Raw genomic sequence first — 22,265 nt, 5'->3', positions numbered from 1 at the left:
TCAATTAATGCCAAGAAAATATTTGACAAAATTCACTATCTTTTCCTGATACAAAACACTCAAATAATAGAAGGAAACTACCTCTATATTATAAAAGTCATGTATGACAAAAAATATAGAAGCATCACACTCAGTAGGGCAAGACTAAAATATTTTCTCCTAAAATTATGAACAGGGCAAGAATCCACTTTGCCCCTTTAGTTCAATGGAGTGGTAGTTCTTCGCCAGAGCAATTAGGCAATAAAAACGAATAAAGGGGTGAGATGATATCTCATTGTAGATTTTATTTTCATTTCTCTGATTATCAATGATGTTGAACACCTTTTTCTATACCTCTTTGCCAGTTATATTTCCTCTTTTGAGCAATATCTATTCACCTACTGTGTACTCACAAAAATTTAAAAAAAAAAGCAAAAAAAAAAAAAAAAAAATTTTGAAAGGCACTCCAAATGTATAAAAGAAAGAAGAAAGGAAAGAAGGAAAATACATTAGAAATGAAAAGAAAGAAATAAAATTATCTCAGATCTCAGATGATATGATCTTTTAAGTAGAAAATCCTAAAGAAAATGCACACCTAAATGCCTGCTAGAACTAATTAACACATTCAGCAAAATAAGCGAATAAAATGTTAACATACAAAGTGCATTTGCAGTCTATACACTAATAATGAACAGGCTGAAAAAAAATTAAGAAAATGATTCCATTTACAATACCATCAGAAAGAACAAAAGAGTTAGGAATAAACTTAACAAAGGAGGCAAAAGGCTTACAGAGTGAAAACTACAAAACATTTCTGAAATAAATGAAAGAAGACATAGATTAGAAAGAATCCCTGTGTTCAAAATGGGAAGAGTTAATATTGTTAAAGCATCAGTACGACCCAAAGGGATCCACAAATTTCCAATGACTATATTCTGATTACTTTTGCTGAATAAATTTTTAAAAATTCTAGAACACAGAATTTCAAGGAATCTGGAATAAAATATATATATAAAATATAAATGTATATTTTAAGTATATATATTTAAATATATATATAATATAAATATATTTTTTAAATATATATATTTAAATATATAATATAAATATATATTTAAAATATATATAAATATATATTTTAAATAAATATATAATATATATTTTTAAATAAATATATTTAAATATGTATATTTAATGCATTTAATACATATATTTAATACATTTAAATATGTATATAATATAAATATATATTTTAAATAAAGAAATAAATATATATTTTATATAAATATATAAATATATATATATATATATTTAAAGCTGTGGGGCTAATACTTCCTGATTGCAAAACTTACTACAAAGCTACAGTAATCAAAGGATTTTGGTACTGGCAAAAAGACAAACATATATACCTATGAAATGGAATGCAACATTTAGAAACAAACCCTTGCATGTATGGACCAATTACTTTTGACAAGGTTGTCGACACCATTCAGGTGGGGAAAGGACAGTCTTTTTAACAAGTGGTGCTGGAAAAACATGCAAAATAATTAAATTGGACCTTTACATAACACTATATAAAAAATTAAACTGGATAAAAGACCTAAATATAACACTGATAACTATAAACTTAACACACAAGGCAAACACTTTAAAATATCAGATTTAGTAATGGTTTATTGGATATGACTGCAGAGGCATAGCCAACAAAGAGAAAAATAGACAAATTGGAATCATGAACATTTTGTAAAGTGCATAAAAGATATTGTCAATAGAATAAAAAGGCAACCCACAGAATGGGAAAAAGTATTTGGAAATTATATATATGATAAGTTATTAATATCCTGAATTTATAGATAACTCCTAAATCTCAACAAGAAATAAGCCAATTCAAAAATAGATGTAGGCCTTCAACAGGCATTCTCCAGAAAAGATATACAAATGGCCAACAAACATACAATAAAATGCCTAGCATCAGCAGTTTTAGGAAAATGCAGATCAAAACTGCCATGTAATACTACTTCATAATCATTAGAATGACAACTCTCAAAAGAATATAAACAGAGAAAATAATAAGACTTGGAGAAGATATGAAGAAATTTAAACCTTTGTACGCTCTTGATATGTTGGCGGGAATGTAAGGTGTAAGTGGTTCATTTTCCTGGGAAAAGAATAAGATAGTTCCTCAAAATATTAAAATAGAATTATTTTGATTCAATAATTCCACTTTGGGTATAGAGGTGGAAAGAATAGAAAGTGAGACATCAAGAAATGTATTTGTATATCCATGTTTAAAGTTATATTAGTCACAAAGCTAAAAGTGGGAAGCAATTCACCTGTCCATTAGCAGACAAATGGCTGAGGTAATGGTATATACATACAATGGAATATTACTCAGCCTCATAAAGGAAAAAACAACCTACATATGATAGAGCATGGATAAATCTTGAGGAGATTATGCTAAATAAAATACGACAATTACAAAAGAATATTATATGATTCCACTTATAGAAGGAACTTAGAGTAGTCCCAGACATAGCAACTGACAGTGGAATGGTGATTGCAAGGGACTTCAGGTAGGGGATAATGGAGAGTTATTTTTTAATAGTTTTGCAAAATGAAAAAAGTTCTGGAGAAAAGTGGTAATGATGGTTGTGCAACAGTGTAAATGTACACAATACTACTAAATTGTGCACTAAAAACTATTAAGATAGTAAATTTGTTGTGTATTTTTACCCCAATATTAAAAACTCAGAAAAAAAATATATGGTTCAGTATGCATGCAGCTTAGAGTGTGAGGAATGGTGAAAATCAGATGCTTATGGGCTTTTAATGGTACACTAGAATTTCATATGTGACACGTAATTTCATTGCATTAAGGATCATCATTACAGTGTTGGCAAAATAAAAATATGGATGACTTACTCTATTTTCTGCTGCTATAACAGACTGAGTATTATATATATACACACACACACATACACACACACACACACACACACACATATATATATAGACAGAAGTTTATTTATCTTGTAGTTCTGGAGGCATGGAATTCTATAGCATGGCACCAGGACCTGGCAAGGATCACTCCATCACAGAAGGGCTGAAGGTAAAAGTGAGGACAACAGACAGAGAATAATTGGCAAGCTCATATTTTTTTATAATGAACTCATTGTTATGATAACTTGCCCACTCCCACGATAATGTCATTTAACCATTTACTAGGACAGAGCCTTCATTACCTAATCACCTGTTAAAGCCCTCCTCTCTTATTACTGTTGCAATGACAATTAAGTTTCCAACACATGAGCATTGAGAGACGTATGCAAACAGTAACAATCCAGAATATGTTGTATTGTCTTATAAAACTGTATTGTCTCATAAGACTAAATCCATTTATAACTCTATTGTATGAATGCACGTGAGAGACAGTGAAATGTTGACTTATAATAAAGCAAGAACTGAGTGCAAATAGAACCAAAGGATGTGATAGACATTGAATTAACAAACATTCATTGATTTAATGACAGATTCCATAAAAACGTGGTACATATATGCTACGAAATATTATACAGCTATAATATTCCATGGTGTATATAGAGATGACGTCTTTTGGGGGAACATGGAAGAACTGGAGGCTATTATCCTTAGCAAACTAACACAGGAACAGAAAACCAAATACTGCATGTTCTCACTTATAAGTGAGAGCAAAACGATATGACCTTCTGAACACAAAGAAGGAAACAATAGACACTGGGGTCTACTTGAGTGGGAGGAGGGAAAGAAGAAGAAAAGATCACTATTGGATATTGGGCTTAATACCTGGGTGATGAAATAATATGTATCACAAACTCCCATGACATGTGTTTACCTATGTAACAATCCTTCATATGTACCTCCAAACCTAAAAGTTAAAATAAGTTCACTAATTAGATGAAAAAAATTTCATCCTAATGTTGCAAGTTCATTATCACTAAATCAATGCCAGAATTAAGAATTGGATTACTGATGTTAGAAAACTAGCACATATTTAAATGAAATATCAAAAATTGTAACTTTTAGCTAACATCAATAGGGATACATGCACATTTTGAAGCTGTCTCTCTAACTTTCTTTTCTATATTAAAACATATTTTCTGTTTAACTTATTCATTTTGATATGATGAGATAAGTTTAAACATATATTGCCCTTAGCTCCAAAATAAACTAGAAAAATCATGTGTAAGTGATTTTACAATTTGATCCCTATAAATTATATTTCCATTTTATTTCTTAGTGTTTACATCCTGTATAATGTTATCAGTTTTCTTCTTTCTTCACATCATGTCTTAGATGAAATTTGTTAAGACTAACTTTTCATATATATATTATATTTATATATTATATGTATATAAACATATTATATATATAATTATATATTATATATATATATATATATAAAAATAGTAGAATGGAAAGAGATTCTATAGTTTTTTACCTGCCAGCAAATATTGGCATAGATCTGTGCAAGAGAAATCATCTTTCAGCCTTGAAAATGAGAGCAAATGATAACTGTGATATCTGCTTTGTAATATTATTTCAAAGGTCACATAAAATAATGTATGTAAAGAAGCTTTGAAAATGATAGAGTACATATATGAAATATTAAAATTTGCTTTCGTTTTATTGTGATCTCAGTTAACCCCTTATGCAAAATTATTATGGTAATGCAGATGTATTATTCCATTTTCAAACTGCTGTAAAGATGCTACCTAAGACTGGGTAATTTATAGACAAAGGAGGTTTATTTGACACAGTTTTGCATTGCTGGGGAAGCCTCAGAAAACTTACAATCCTGGAGTAAGGCAAAGGGGAAGCAGGCACCTTCTTCACAAGGTGGCAAAAGAGAGCACACAGGGGAAACTGTCACATTATTATTATTATTATTATTATACTTTAAATTCTAAAGTATATGTGCACAACGTGCAGGTTTGATACATAGGTATACATGTACTAAGTTGGTTTGCTGCACCCATCAACCCGTCATCTACATTACGTATTTCTCCTAATGCTGTCCCTCCCTCAGCCCCCCACCCGCCGACAGGCCCTGGTGTGTGATGTTCCCCGCCCTGTGTCCACGTGTTCTCATTGTTCAACTCCCACTTATGAGTGAGAACATGCTACTTTTAAAACCATCAGATCTTGTGAGAGCCCCTTCACTATCTTGAGAAGAGTATAGGGGAAACTGTCCCAGTGATCAATCACCTCCCACTAGGGCCCTCCCTCAACACAGTTACAATTCAAGATGAGATTTGGGTGGGGACAAGGAGTCAAACCATTTCAGGATATAATCACTCTAAAGAAAATCAAATTATGATCTTATTAATAAAGTTCGGTGTTAATAGCATGTATGGTAAAATTCAAATGCACGTAGTTTTTGAGCTAAAAATGGAGTTACAGCTCCTGTGGTCAAGCATCAAAATCACACATTAGAACATACTGAAAAAAAAAACTGAAATTATAATCTTTCCACATATGTGTATTTTTCTTTCCTCCAATGCACATATGTATTGGCTTAAGAATGGACTTCTAGATATGTTCAAGGAGATGAGATAAATATTCCCACTTATATTTAGTTTTAAATGTTTATCACATTATAAAGTCATTGGTGATACATACAATGTATCTGTTTATCTCATCTCTTTGGAAGTCTCTCCAAGCAGATGCACACTCTGAGGATGAAGAGAAGTCAGTTTGACTTTGGGCATAGGGTTAACTTAACCCTAAGTGTCTTACTAAAGGCAATCTCACAGGACATTAGCATTAGGCAGAATCCTTAGGGCCAATCACCTCCAAACTTAAGTCCTACACAAGAATGTCATTTTTGGTACCCATATAGAGTGAGCCTATCAGAAATCAATTCACTCACCTTCTCCATGGTGGCTCATACTAATATGGGACTATCCTAGTAGTAAATTATTAATGTAAAAGTAAAGCCCCCATGCAACTGTTATCCTTCTTTCCAAATTATGCTTTCAAATGGCATTTGAAGGTATCTTCTCCTTATCATATCTCTTTCTCAAGCTAAAATGTCCAAGGTTTTTCCAACCATTTTTTAATTGCAGTGCTTGCCAGATTTCCTTAAGTTTTTGTCTCCAGGCATGTTTCACCAGAATTCATAATGAGATACATTGTTTTCCAGATATAGCTTGATAAGGATGACATATTTCAATATGATTATTAAACTTGTTCTTCTGGATATGTCTTTTCTATTAATGAATGCTGAGATTGCAGTCTTGAAACTATTGACCATTAAGGATCATAGAGACAATTAATCCCTTATGTATATTTCATATAAACTACTTTCAAAGAAGTAACCCTCACCTATACTTTAATAGTTAAGTTTCTAAATCTAAGCCTCTTTACTTTGGCTTTACTCTATTTCATTTTGACAGTCTCAGCCCATTCATTAAACCTATGGAGACATTTTTAAATCCCAGTTTTGTGTCAGTCACAGATTGAAAGATTTAACAAGTATCACTTCTTATGTCCCTTAAGTCAGTGTTAAAATGCTGAACAAGAAAATACCAAGGACAGCAGGGTTATGGTCTAATAAAATAACGTATCTGAAAATGCTTTGCAAACATTATTTTGTATTCATCTTTAGTTTTTCATTCTTCCTTCTGTCTTTTATACATGACGGTTTATAATCTGACCTTATGGAAAATTTGTCCTGTACAGCCTTCATAGTTTAACTTTCTTTCCAATGACCTCTCCATCAAAATAATTTCTAATTGCATCATTTAATTTTCAATTTTAATACATTCTCTTCTTTTTGAGTTATCTTTTCTTTTGGAAACTTTCTCCTCAAGAGGTGACTTCTTTGAATGCTTTTTACTATGTGATTTTTCTTCATTTGCAGTTAAAAATGTAATTTGTTGTACGTAGGCAAAGGTGCTAGATGCTGCAGGGCATACAATTATTCATATTATATTCCTGGACCTCAAATAGCTTACAGGCCAATAAGAAATCTAAGACATGTGGTACATCACATGATGGACCATTAGGGTGGTTCATTTTAAAGTGTAATACCTCTCACATCTAAACTGTTAGTTCTTCCCTGTCCTTGTAATGTGTTTTTAAGTCCTCCTGCCAAAAAAGGTACTTCTCGCGCTTATAGATATTTCTCACACCCATATTGCTTTTCAGAATATTTGCAGTTCTTTGAAACTCCCGTACTCCGTGTGGTCCTTAGTTTTTCTGAGTTTATTCCAAAATCTCTTTTAACCAACTATGAATCTAATTTTCAATTGCTCAATAGTTTCCCAGGACTTATGGTCTCATATTCAACCCACTGACTTTAATATATATGTTCCAGTATTTTTACAGTGACCATTATAAAGTATATTTTTTCTCTTTGTCTCTCTCTACACACACACCTACATACACACACATACACATATAGATACAGAGCACCAGAAATCAGCATTTTATTTTTATTTTTACCTAATAAAGGGAAACACAATTAGGCAAGCACAGGTAGCGACTCTGATTAACACCAGTTCAGGAGTGCACTTAGTAGCTGGTTATTTTACCATCTTACATACCCGGTAAAAAATGTAATCTCTGTGCTTTACCATAATGCCATTTATGTGGTCTGGTACCCAAAGCAAACAGTAATTCAGTACTTTCCATTGACTGATGGATTTATATTTTTTCTAGTTTTCTGTGAGACACACTGTATTTCAAATGTGGTTTAATAAGGACAAATAATTCACTGTGACAATTAAACATGTTTTACTAGATGTTCCTTTTCTAATAAGGAACATCTAGTGCTAAGATTGCAGTCCTGAAACTGTTCACACTTAAGGCTCGCCCTAAGGCAGATGATGCACTGTTATGTAGATTTTCATGCAGTCATGGCAGTAACACAGAGGGATTCCCACATATCTTATACCTGGTTTCTTCCAATGGTTACATCTTGCATAACTGTAGTACAATATCACAATCAAGAAACTGTCATTCATACAACCCACTGACCTTATCAGATTTTTATCAATTTTACATATACTTGTATTTGCTTCCATTTAGTTTTCTAAATTTTATCACATATGTAGGTATACATGAACACAGTCAAAATATGGAAAAGTTCAATTAGCATGATACATTCTGCTACATGTGTGTAGCCACAAATAATTCTCTCCCTCATCCCTAAATAAATAAATAAGCGTTTATTTCTTAATTTTTAGATACAGGGTCTTATTTTGCATAGGCTGGTCTTGTTCTACTGGGTTCAAGCTGTCTTCCCACCTCAGCTTTCCAAAGCAGCTGTGATTACAGGCATGTGTCACTGTGCCTTGCTTCTGTTATGTCTAATTTTAAAAGAATAACGTACTCATGTATTACTTGTATTATGAATATTAATAAACAAATGGAGTGCATTTGCACGTGAAAAAATTGATCTGGCTTCTACAAATTTACACATGAATCAGAACGCTAAAGAGAGGACATAATGTAATATAAATGTTTTGAAATTCTGCTGAATTGGGTTTTTAAAAATTTTATATGTTTATAAAATGTTCAGTATTATGGTTTCTTTATGAAATAATTTCTGATTTAACATGCAAAGGAGGAGGTCTTGGAGGAAGGAAGGAATAAACGAAGGATGAGAGAGGGAGGGAGGGAAGAAGGAAAGAAGGGAATCAGGGAAGATAGAGAGAAGAAAGAGGAAACAGGGAGGGAAGGGACACAGAGGAGGGGAGAGAAAGAGGGAAGGTGAAAACTGGTAGATACAAAGGACCTAAATAAGGGGATTATATTATAGAACAAAATGGTTAGGGATCAGATGGAGATAAAACATCCAGGAATACACTAACACAGAGATTTGCTATTATCCAATAATCAGCTAAAATGATGTTAACAGTAAGCCCCAATGTCCATTTGGACTAATAAAGACTTGCCACCTCATCCTGATATGAACCTATATTTAGCCCCTCATGGAAGGAGTGGAAAGAGGTCAAAAAACAGGTCAAAGTTGAAATAGATAAAATATTGATTTACATAAAACTTTTTTTTCAGGTTGTGGTATGTGGGTACATGTGTATACACAGGTGTGTGAATGTATGTAATATATCAAATAACATTCACAGTGACACTGTGATGTACATAGTATAAACACTTAAATACTAATGGACAAAAGGTTTAAGTATAAGTTAAGAGTTACTGAAGGGACAAAGAGAGAGAGAGGGAGACAGGAGAAAGAGAGGAAGGAAAGAAAGGAGAGAGGGAGGGAGGGAAGAAATGGGGGATACAGGAAAAAGGAAAGAAGGGAGTAAGGGAATAAAGAAGGAAATATCGTATGTGGATAAAAAATGATAATTATTCTATTGATAGACACAAATTGATATTCTGTTTTAACTGGAAAAGATCATTACCAAAGAGCTAAACTGATATACATATTAGTTTGACCATACTATCTGTCTGCTGACTTTTACCAAACCATTAAGAACAACAAGAATGTGGTGTTTTGTTTTTCCATATGGTCCAAAGAACAGAGTAGGCCTGACATTTACATTGTCAGAGCAGACCATGAGCTAGCAAATGAAATCAAAGGACCACTCTCTCATTTCACCAAGGGATAAAGATGTGCTAAAGTTGTCTTCAGGGAAAAAGAAAGTTTATAGCTCTTTGAGTTTCTGATAAATGTCAAGGAAAATTTTAGCAGTGTAATATTAAATTGTGAAATCATTATTTGAAGTATTTTTGTTATTACTTTGGACTGTTTTGATTCTATCATTTGACAAAATATTGTGGTGCAAGTAAAAGTATTTTGACAGCTCTGGGGTCTTCATCTGGGCCTGGTTTTACATTTCTTTTGTTTATTTTTCATGGAAATTTTACAACCACTGTCTAATAAACAGAAATTTTGTAATTAAATTAAAATTGTAATAATACGTTTTGGTTTTCACTGAATCAGTTATTAATTTAGCATCTCTGTTTTTGTATGTGGTGAGAATCTCATATTTTAAACTATTACTATGAAACATAGTGAATGAGTCATTTCTTTAAAAACAATGAAAAGCAAGCACAACCTCTACCCACCTTCTGTCTTCATACCCTGAAAAAAAACAAAAAAACAAACAAAAAAAAACAACCTTCACCTAAGTTGTAGCTTACTGAAGTACTGAAATACAGTATCCCTTAATATTATTTTCTGTTAGTTGTTAACAAGATATTACAAGTACAGTAATAAAATTTTTAGGTCAGCAAGATTTATGTTTTACTTAACTGCTGAACTCTTGCTATTAGAGGAAAGGAATGATTAGTTGTTTTCATTTATAATGTGACATTTACATTAAGCAATAAATGCTCTAGTAGTGTATTAATTTATTTGTCATATGATCTTGGACGTGTGCAATAATTTGTAAAAGTTTTCCTATAGCCAAGGATATGGTGCTACATTTTTTCCAATAACAAATGCATTTTCATATTCAATCATTGCCTCTAATTTAATTTTTAAAGTAGGTTTAGCAATATTAATGGTGAGGCAAGCATGTTTTAATAAGTGTTTATATGAATTTATGAATAATTATGCTTTAACAAACTTATTAATATGAAGTAATTTTCAATTTTTTGCTTGTGTCCCAAATTATTTTTCAAGTCATTCATTTTAATAAAATAGCAATCCCTATCTTATAACCTCAGTTTTGGAGTAGTCCCGTAAAAATAATGGCTATTTTGTGTCAATATATTATTACATAATTGTAAATAAGTAATTGAATGAACTGCAATGACATCATATGATTCAATTATTTATATATTTTAAAACAGCTGGTTTTTGCATCATGTAGGCCAAAACATTTGGCTGTTTATTTTTTAACCTTTTTTAACACAAAGTTAATGTAACTAAAGACAAATGTAGAACAACTCATTCCTTGTTTATTTTGTACTATTAGGAATTCTAGGAAGAAGTGATTGGAAATGATACCATTTGATGGATTCATAATTTTTCAAACGTTATGAATATTTAAAATGAAGGGAATATGTGAGATGATATTCTGATGTCTTCAGATATTTCAAGAGTTTTCAATGGGTCAAAACTTAGGGCAGGTTTAGGAAGATTTTCTATGGGTAACAAAATTGTTGCAATGCCTATAATGTATGACGTATTATGATTAGTACCTTCACATACATTGTATCTTCAAATAATTACAACTTTTTGTAACTGTTTTCATTTTGAAAGAGAAAAATGGGTAATGTGGTCATAGTTGTGATTTCAGCCTTGGTCTAGAAGACTTTAGAGTCCTATCTTTGTTGATTTTAAGGCTCTTACCAATGTGTATGTTCAGGCAGTTGATGAACACTTAGTAAAGATATCCTAGAGGATAAGAAAGTATCATTGGGTGCTGGAGGAGGTAATGATTCTCACTTTTAAACACATATTTTCTAATAAATTCTGGAACTTTGCCCATGTTTTCTAAGTTCTTTCTGAGTTTAGTGTTGGCACCTTATGTGGTTTGGCTTTGTCCTCACCCAAATCTCATTTTGAATTGTAGCTTCAGTAATGCCCATGTGTCGTTCCATGGGAGGGACACGGAGGGAAGGAATTGAATCATGGGGGCAGGTCCTTCCCAGGATGTTCTGGTGATAGCAAATGAGTCTCATAAGATCTAATGATTTTATAAAGGGGAGTTCCCCTACACATGCCCTCTTGCCTGCCGCCATGTAAGACGTCCCTTTGCTCTTCCTTCATCCTCTGACATGATTGTGAGGCCTCCCCAGCCATGTGGAACTGTGAGTCCATTAAATGCTTTTCCTTTATAAATTACCCAGTGTCAGTTATGTCTTTATTAGCAGCATGAGAACAGACTAATACATCATCCACAATAATTGTTAGAGGGAGAACTATGCTTCTTGGAAATACATGTACATAAACAATAACAGTTGCTGAATTTTCTAAGATTATGCAAAGATAGTAACAACTTGGAATTAAGAAATTGACCTTAATTTTTTATAGGATGTTCCATTTCAACATAATATTAAGAAAAAAAATCTTTGTATGATAACACTAGAAAATGTAGTATTAGAATCTCAAATCTGAACTTTCTCACTTTAGTCATTGCATTGACCAAAATATATGGGCTAAAAAAATAACACCTGACTTTAATATAGAACCCTTACTGATTTTCTGAAAATTTCACTTACATTATGAGATATAAGACATTTCATAGAGTGAGATAGCCCTAGGTGAGAGTCCTCACTTTGCTATTTATCTGTATGACCTTGCCCAAGGTTACTTGATCTTTCTCTGTCCTTGCACTTTTGTAGCACTAAAATAGAAATATGTATTGACCTCATTCGATTCTTAAGAGAATTTTTTAACACATGTTTCATGGTAGCTGGAACATAGTAAGTCTTAATAAAGGTATTATTACAAAAAAAGGAAATGCTGTTCTCATAGTTATGTGACTATATAGACAATAAATTTTCTCTGGGAAATTAGAATTTAGGTAGGAATTTCAGCTGTTACTGTGCTTTTTATGCTAAAATGAAGACAGAGACGTACTGTTGGTCAACAGTATGTTTTAGGGGGAGTTAGGATGATATTATGAGGCCTTTATATTTTGCTACCATAATGAAATAATATAAAATGTAATTACAGAATTCAGATTTTTTTTATACTGCACCTTTACTACAAAGAAAGAAACATGATCAGAGCTACAGGGACAATGAGGTGTTTTAACCAAAACAATTTATTTAGCAATATATTGTGCCTGTATTTACTAACATGTGTGCAGAATACATACATATGAATATATGTGCAGAATACATATATGTATATAAATACATATATTCATATAAATGTTATTTTTGTAACAATAAATCCCAGAAAGGTGTACTTTTTCAGTTAAGACACTTTAAGAACAGATTATGCTTATGGTAGATGTGCACTGCTAGAATGAATGGATTCATGCTAGAAGACAGAAATGGAATGTTCTTCAAGATGTTAAAGACACAGGGCACAGGCCGGGCGCGGTGGCTCACGCGGGTAATCTCAGCACTTTGGGAGGTCGAGACGGGCGGATCACTAGGTCAGGAGATTGAGAACATCCTGGCTAACACGGTGAAACCCCGTCTCTACTAAAAATACAAAAAAATGAGCCGGGCATGCCGGCGGGTGCCTGTAGTCCCAGCTACTCGGGAGGCTGAGGCAGGAGAGTGGCATGAACCTGGGAGGCGGAGCTTGCAGTGAGCCAAGATCGCGCCACTACACTCCAGCCTGGGCTACAGAGCGAGACTCCGTCTCAGAAAAAAAAAAAAAAAAAAGAAAAACAAAACAAAACAAAAAAACGGGCACAACAGAGCAAAGTATTCTGATATATGTACAAAAATTTACACATGCACACACATACATACACACACAATTTCTGAAAGAATGTTCTAAAATGTGAAATTGGTTTTCTGCGAGGAGGATATCTTACTTTGGAGGGAGATGTACTACTGGATTTCTGATATTTTTATCATGCATATATGAATGTGAAAATTAGCTTAAAATATATTCATGGAAAGAAATAAATGAAAAGGCAAACAATTGCTGTACCAACATGGTTGTCAAATGATTGATTTATATTCATATGTGTGTATGTGGTATGTCCCAGTTATTCTAAAATGCTGTGGTAAACATAAATTTCAAAAAGATACAGCATTGATTGACAGATTCAGATAAATAATTGAAATATATAAGCTATAATTTACTTTTATTTAATTGTACAATTAATCTGTGCATTGATTTTAGTATTTCTGACCATTTCAGTATTAAATTAAGCAATAGCTTAATTTTCCTTTTTAAATAAATTTCTAATTATTATCTTAAGACAATATCATCACTTCTTTAAATTTTGACTCTATAAGATCATTCATATATCTTTACAAGTGAAGGCAGCAGAAATAATTAGCTAAACTCAAGTTGCTGTTTCATCTTAGATCTGCTTTATATTATTATGCTTAGGAATTTCATTATTTCTGCCTTTCTCTTCCTCAGACAAAATAAGTCATAGTTAAAGTAAAATTACAATGCTTTTATTAATTTCAAGAACATTTAAAAAACTCAGCCTATTTCTGCATTAAAAATATCAGTGGTTGAATATCAATTGGTACTATTACATAGATCTTAAAAGAAAGAAAGTTAAACATCATGTCTCATCGAGCCAAGTTAACTATTCTTTAGAGTGACATGAAAACCTCAAAAAGAGGTAGAAATCAGTAATCTGCTGACATAAAGTTAAAATGTAAATGGCATGCCTATGTATTTCTTTCATAGACATATAGGTTGCAATAGACAGATTTTTTCTATTGAAAAAAATACGGGAAAAACAACATAAGACTATTAGCTTAATCAGGGTAGGGGTTTTTCAGGTTCATTCACTGCCATATCCTAAGTGTCATATGCCTCGTAAATAGTAGGTGATGCTTAAATATATGTTAACTTATGCAGTGTTTTAACATTAGACTGCTAGTTGAATTAATTTAAATATGATGAAATTGAACTATGCAGCTTAAGATTATTTAAATTATCCCCAGTTTTGATAAGAAAACTTATTTCAGAAAGGAAAGGAGAATGCTAATATATTTACTGAAATCACAGTATGTTGCACATTCCATTGGAAAGCTTTATTATGCAAATATATTTAAATCATATTGCATGATAGTCCTGCTGTAGTTTGAGATTGATCACCCAGTTAACAGCCACTATGTTTTTCAAGGATACTTTATAAGCATTTTTTGATACACTCTTTTTTTGTGCTTGCCTCCTTTGAAGAATCCCTGTAACCATTCAGCCAGGTGTTGAGAAGATATGTAGCAGCCGAGCACTCATCTTTTGACACCATCCTCTGAAATCAGCTTTGGAGATGCTTTCACTCTGTCCGTCTTCTGCAGCAGCCAGGCAGAGTGCTGACTCCTTCACAGCTGTGAGGAACTCTTCAGGCTCCAGAAGTAAGTTAATTGCATTCAGTTCAATCATTGTCAGTGGGTTTAAAACACTTAAGGGAGGAAAACTAAAAATCTTGCTAACTTACATACAAATTAAACCTCGTAGTATTCATCACTGATTATCTTTTTTTTTTTTTTTTTTTGAGTCATATTTTTCTGGAGATGCAATGTCTTCCACTTTTTGTGTTGAAAACCTATATCCTTGTGGAATTTTCTGATTTTTTTTTTCAGGATTTGTGTTTCACATGCATTATCATAATTTATACTTACAACTCTATAAGGCTTGGACAAGGAATATATTAAAATAACAATGTTTGCAAATGAATAAAAAGATTCAAAATGACCAAATATTTTATCAAATTTGCTTGGCTCATAAACTATGAAAGTGGAATACAATTTCTGGTTTTCTAAATTTTAAAAAGTAAGTGCTGTTTCCATGGCTTTGATGTCCAGTGCTGTATGAAGGGCAATGTACTGGTGCTAGAAAGAGCAGTTTTCCTGATTGGTTGGTTTATTGAATGATACGTTATCTGGGTCATTCAAGGAGAGTTTATGCCAACCTTTAAATGTACATACTAGAAAAACAGAAGAAAATGAAAATCATATATAGGAAAATGAATTGAAATCAGGGGACATGAAGAATCTGTAAAATACATAACACAATGTACTGCATACCACCACAAAACAAATTCCCAGCCATAAATTTATGTATGGGCTTTCTAACTTCTAGGTAAATCAGGTAAATATATTAGTTAAAAGATTATTTATGACCATAGAATTTGAAAATTAAGACAATGTCTCAGGAAAAGTTCAGGTTTTCCTGGTTCATACTTATGAGCCTATTGTTTTGCCATGTTTCTAGTTTAACTTTATGTTTGAGGCAACTTTACGTTCATACTTTACGTTCATACTTATGAGCCTATTGTTTTGCCATGTTTCTAGTTTAACTTTACGTTTTTTTTCTTCTCCTAAATACTTGATGTAGACATTTCTTGTTGCTCTTGGCGACATATTTACATCTCAATGTCACTGCACAGAAAATTAATTGTAGGTGCACTTTTATATAGAGCAAAAGTTTTATATAGCTGAAACTGTCAGTGATTGGATGCTTGGCAATTAAAATTTTCTTGAAGTGAACAGGTAAGAGATACTTAATGAACCCATTTTTATTTTGCAACATATTACATGTCAATATGCAACATAAATGCATATGTTATTAGAAGAACAGAAAAACTGTAGTTAAGAATTTATATGTGAATCCTGATGTATCTGATTATATAACATTTAAAATAGGCAGCCAGTTTGTTGTTGCCAGTATGCTCAAGGTGGTGTATAAGGACTACTTTTAAGACATACAAAAATAATATATCTAGATTACATTGAGGTTAATTGATTATAACTGTGATGGTAGTGTAAAATGATGAGTCTGAGTATGCAGATTCATTCCAAACATGATTTTCGTGTAGGTTTCTTCTTCCTATATTTTATTACCTGGTATTCCTTTTGTACATAATGTATTCATTTATTTTAGGAATTGATTTTGTTGCTTTGCTTCTTTAGCTTTCCATTAAATGAAACAATTTGAGGAATGCATTCTAAATTTTCTGTGCTTTGCATTTTCTTAAGGAGACAGAGGACACTGTCCAAGCCTGAGGTGACTGTGAAAATGTAAAAATTGTTTGTTTCTTTATGGCAACCCAACAAGAAACTCCAGAGATTTTATCTGCCCAAACGATTAGTTAATTAATAATTTTTTTGTGTGTTGTTTTCCATGGGCAAGGCTTTTTCTAGATAAAAGCATTTACTTTACGAAAGCCGTTAGCAAAGGAACTGTATTTACTGACAGATTCTCTAGTGTAAATCCCAAAACGAAGTAAATTCAAACACATTTTCATTTACTAATTGCTAAAATCAAGGCCAAAGGATTTTCTTAATTAACGTGGAAATAAAAGGCTAACCAGAAATAATTTATATATTGAAAAAGACTCTTCCAAGTTAATGCTTGATTCATTTTTTTTTTTAAATTAGCAGTCCATTTGTGTGTAGAAGTAGTACCTCATGTTCTCTATTTTTTCTTTGGAGTAACATTAGGTTAAAGTCTTGCATGAAACTGATCACTCTGAAAAAAATAAATAAATAAAACGGAAAGTAAACACATTCCTAATTAGGGTTGTCCAACTTCAAATAGCTCATTGAAAATTCATAGGACATCCATTAAAATCCCTTTAAAAATAAATGGAATACCAGGAACTTTCTTAGAGTGAAACAGTGAATGGAGTAGTAGTAGTAGAATAATGATGCAATGGAATATCCACTTGTGATTAAGGAGGACAGCTGAGGTGGTAATTGTTGCTATTATGATTATTTTTCTCACTCTGGCATTTCCAATTGGCCTTGGATAGTAGAAGAGTACTTTTGTCTGTTTCTCTATTCGTTCTCGCTTGACAACAGTATTGATGAAATTAAACAATGAATGATGTCTTAACAGCAAATGTGCCTGTAGGCACATGCTTTTGAAAACACATAAGTATGTATGTGTGTGTATTTATGTGCATGTGTGTGTATGTATATATGTATATATGTGTGTATATATGTAAAGATAATTTATTATACCCATAATGATAATAATCATTTTACAAAGCTAATATTCCTTTTAACTATTAAGGTATCCTTAGTGGCATTAAATATACAATATTTAAGGGGTGCTTTATTTTTCTGAAATGAACTCCCTTATATTTAAAGTGTATACATTATCACCTTTTATGACATTATTTGAAAGTGGCTTAACCAGCTATCATAATAATGGGCAACATATTATCATTTGACAATTTGTAGTACTCTTTACTAAACATTAATTTATTTGCTATGTATACCATTTCTATGAGTACATTTTTCATTTGTCTGTTTCTTCAACCATGTGTTAGTCCATTTTTGCATCATTATAAGGAAATACCCAAGGCTGGGTAATTTAGAAAGAAAAGAGATTTAACTGGCTTATGCTTCTGCTGGCTGTACGGGAAGCATGGTGCCAACATCTGCTTCTGGTGAGCCCCTGAGGAAGGTAATCATTAAGACAGAAGGCAAAGGGGGAGCAGGCACATGACATGGAGAGAGTGGGAGCAGGAGAGAAAGTGGGAAGTGCTACACTCTTTTTAACAACCAGATCTCACATGAACTAACTGACCAGGAATTTACTCATCACCAAGGAGCCATTCATGAGGTATCTACCCCCATGCTCTAATACTTCTCACTAGGCCTCACCTCCCATATCGGTGATTACATTGTAACAAGAGATTTGGAGGGGATAATCATCCAAACCTTGTCATTCCATCCCTGCCCCCCCCAAATCACATGTTCTTCTCAGATTGCAAAAGACAATCATCACTTGCCAACAAGCCCCAAGAGTTTTTAGTCATTCCAACATTAAGTCTAAAGTCCTAAGTCTCATCTGAGACTCATCTCCTTCCACCTATAAGCCTGTAAAATCAAAATGAGTTATTTAGTCCCAAAATACAATGATGCTACTGGCAATAGCTAAGCTTTACCAGTCCAAAAGGGGAGAAATTGGCAAAAAGAAAGGGGCAATAGACCCCATACAACTCTGAAACCCAGCAGGGCAGGCATTAAATCTTAAAGCTCCAACATAATCCTTGACTTCAGTTTCCACATCATGTTGTGAGGGATGGGCTCCCAAGGACTTGGGTAGCCCTGTGCCTGTGGCTTTGTAGGACACAGCTCACATAGCTGCTCTCACAGGTTGCAGTTGTATGCTTATGATTTTTCTGGGCAGAGGGCTTAAGCTACCAGTGAATCTACCACTGTGGGGTCTGGAGGACAGTGGTTTCTTTCCAACATCTCCACTAGGTGGTGTCCTGGTGGAGACGCTGTATGGGGGCTCCAACTCCATAATTTCCCCTCAGCTTGCCCCCGTAGTTTCTCTGTGAGGAGCTCCACTCCTGTGGCAAGCTTCTGCTTGGGCACCCAGGCTTTCCTATATATCCTTTGAAATCTAGGTGGTAGCCACCAAGCCCCCTTCACTCTTGCAGACTTAACACCATGTGGAAACCACCAAGGCTTATGGCTTGTGCCTTCTGGAGCTGTGGCTGGAGCTGTACTTGGTCCCCTTTGAGCTATGACATAGCTGGAGTATATGGGGAGCAATATCTCAAGGCTGCTCAGGGCAGTGGGGCCCTAGGCGTGGCCCCTGAAATCATTCTATTCTCCTGGGCCTCTGGTAATAGATATCCTTGCCCAGAGGCCCAGGAGAAAAGAATGGTTTCTTGGAGCAGGCCCAGTCTTGAAAATCTCTGAAATGCCTTCAAGGCATTTTTCCCATTGTCTTGGATATTAGCGCATGGCTTCCTTCTGGTCATGCACGCCTCTCTAGCACATGGTCGCTTCATCGGTTGTTGATATTATTTCTCTGTCACTTGCCCAGTTTGCAAATTTTCCAAACCTTTGTCCTCTGCTTCCCTTTAAAATATAAGTTCCAACTGTAAATCATTTCTTTGCTCCTGTATATAATTTAGGCTGTTAGAAGGAGCCATGTCACTTCTTGAACATTCTGCTGCTTAGAAATTGTTTCTACCAGATATCCTAAGTCATCACTCTTAATTATCAACTTTCACAGATCCCTAGGACCTGGATGCAATCCAGCGGAGTTATTTGCTAGGGTGTAACAAGGAGGACCTTTACTTTATTTCCCAGTAACTTCCTCATTTCCATCAGAGACCTTGTCAGTGTGGTCTTCACCATCCATATCTCTGTCAGCATTTTGGTCAAAACCATTTAACGGTCTCTAAGAATTCTAAACTTTCCCTCATCTTTCTGTCTTTGGAGATCTCCAAAATCTCCCAAGCCCTGCCTGATACCCAGTTCCAAAGCCACTTTCACATTTTCAGTTATCTTTATAGCAACACCCCACTACTTAATACCAATTATCTGTGTGTGTTCATTTTTGTATCACTATAAAGAAATGTCTCGGGCTAGAAAATTTATAAAGAAAAAAGGATTAATTGACTCATGATTCTTTAGGCTGTAGGAAGTATGGTGTCAGCATCTCATTTTGGTGAGGGCCTCAGGAAGCTTACTGTCATGGCAGAAGGCAAAGCAGGACCCAGCAGGTCACATGATGATAGTGGGAACAAGAGAGCAAGGGGGGAGATGCCACATCTTTTTAAACAACCAGATCTTGCATGAACTAACTGAGAACTCACTCATCACCAAGGAGATAGCACTAAGTCATTCGTGAGAAATCCACCCTCATGATCCAAACACCTCCCACTAGGCTTCACCTCCAACACTGGGGATTATGTTGCAACATAAGTTTGAAAGGAGACAAACATCCAAACCATATCAAATCTGATAGATATTTTTTCATGTTTAATATATTTAGGTTTATGCTTCACTGCCTAAAATCATCCCATAAAATATGATCCTCAAAAATATACAGATACAAAAGAAAGATCATCAATAGGACAAAAGCAATATGCTACCTATGAATGCTTATCTGGTTATATGAATTGAGTTCAATTAGTTTCAATGATATCAAAAGTTAGAGCAAATTAGACTTGTTATGTTATGCAGTATTCACTTTACAAAGAAGAAAGAATAAAAAAATCTTCAAATAATAAAAAGTTCTTCATAATGGCTCTCACAAATTTATGTAGCATAGACCTTGCTACTCAATTCCAAATCCATGTATCTAATTACCTACATGTCTTAGATTTAACTTGTGGAAAACTAACCTCTTGATTATCTTGCCACATACATTCTTCTGGTGTTCTTGAGTTCAGTGTATGGCTCACTCTATACTAGTAAAGTTCTGAATCATTTTGTCATCTTTCCCAATCTTTCACTCCACAAAAAAAAAAAAAAAAAAAAAAAAAAAAAAAAATCATCACCTAATCTGGTCAGTTTTACCTACAAAGAAAATTCTAAAATTCATCTACTTTTCCCTATTTTTACTATCATTATCCTAATCTTTACTACTATGATTTCTCCTGTAGACTACCCAAAGAGCCTCCAAAATTATCTGCCATACCCAGTGATGTATCTATTTTGCTTGTTCTCCATATGCAGAGAGAGCTTACAAAACACAAAACTGAGATGTTGTGACCTCAATAAAGACTGTTATACTTAGACTAAAGACAAAGTTATTTAACATGGCTTACAATGTTATCCATGGTTTAGCATTTTTCTAAATGGCCCCAAGTTGTCCCCCATCATGCACTTCTTCTTGCATTTAAGGCACAAAGACCTTCTTGTTCTTGTTCACATCATGTCACCACCCACCGTGGTCTTTGCACCTGACTGTTCCCCCCTGAGAGACTCACTTTTTTTGCCTGCATCTCATTCAGTAGTCACTTTCTGAAGGAAGCTTTTCTTGGTCAGCCAAACCAAATTTGCTCTTTCTATTATTTAATCTCATAGCATCATATACCTATATTTCATTATAATTTTATGTTTTTTCCTTCAGTTGTCTGATGAATATTGTCCTCTCCTCCAGAATGTAAGCACTGCAAGGTCAGAGTCTACATCAATTTTGCTCAACATTAAAATGCCTTTTTTAAAAATTATTTTTGCATATAATCACAGGCATAGAGAATTTTTCTGTTTTTCTTTGTCTCTCTCTCTCTCTCTGTCTCTTTCTCTTTCTCTCTCTCTCCAGATTTATATGACTGAAATTTTTGTCTAAAAAATAATTACAGACTTGTTGGCAAGGTAAGGCCTACGGAAATAACTACCATATGATAAATAGTGAGGAAAAGCTACAAATAGTCATGTGAGTTCAGTGGAAAAGGAGATTACTTCCTGAGATAATGCAAATATACTTGTTAGAAGTAGAAATGTTCTGGCCCTCAGAGATAGGCTTCAGCATTAAACTGTTGTAGTTAATATGCTGATATATTGTCTCTTTTAAACAAAAATTATAAAAACTAGAGAGATAATGCAGAGTCTCTCTGAAAGCCCATAAATACTGACACAACAGCTACAAATGTCTTAGCTGCCAGTACTTGATACAGAGGAGCCTCTGCTGTCTCTGCCTGCTGTTAATGTTCGTCTTTGGGTTGCTAACACTATGGTTCTTACTGTGAATTGTCCAGGGAAGAAGTCTGAATAAATGCTCTTCTTTATGAGGTAATGATTAGTTTACATTTAGGACCAGTAGAGATTTATGTAATTTGGAGAGTACTCTTGGCAACCAACATTAGATTCATGACAACAATCTTAATTGCAAAGCATTGGCTATGAAAACCAACGGAAACAATCCAATTTGTACTGACTCAATGTAAGGTTATTAACTCAGTCATTGT

At 33.7% G+C, this 22,265-nt stretch overlaps 1 protein-coding gene across 3 annotated transcripts in view; it reads left to right on the top strand.

Moving 5' to 3' along the window:
- Positions 1 to 22,265, top strand: part of LRFN5 (leucine rich repeat and fibronectin type III domain containing 5) — a 286,079-nt gene that overhangs the window by 131,799 nt on the left and 132,015 nt on the right. For all 3 annotated transcript variants that reach the window (XM_050798957.1, XM_050798956.1, XM_050798964.1), the window contains one exon: positions 14,777 to 14,952. The gene's annotated coding sequence lies outside the window, so the exon portion shown is untranslated. The remainder of the gene's footprint in view (positions 1 to 14,776; positions 14,953 to 22,265) is intronic.

Source organism: Macaca thibetana, chromosome 7 (genome assembly GCF_024542745.1).
Source record: "Macaca thibetana thibetana isolate TM-01 chromosome 7, ASM2454274v1, whole genome shotgun sequence".
In the NCBI taxonomy this organism is placed as follows: domain Eukaryota; kingdom Metazoa; phylum Chordata; class Mammalia; order Primates; family Cercopithecidae; genus Macaca; species Macaca thibetana.
The sequence above is the reverse complement of the archived record's forward strand: the minus strand, read 5'-3'. Positions and strand labels throughout refer to the sequence as shown.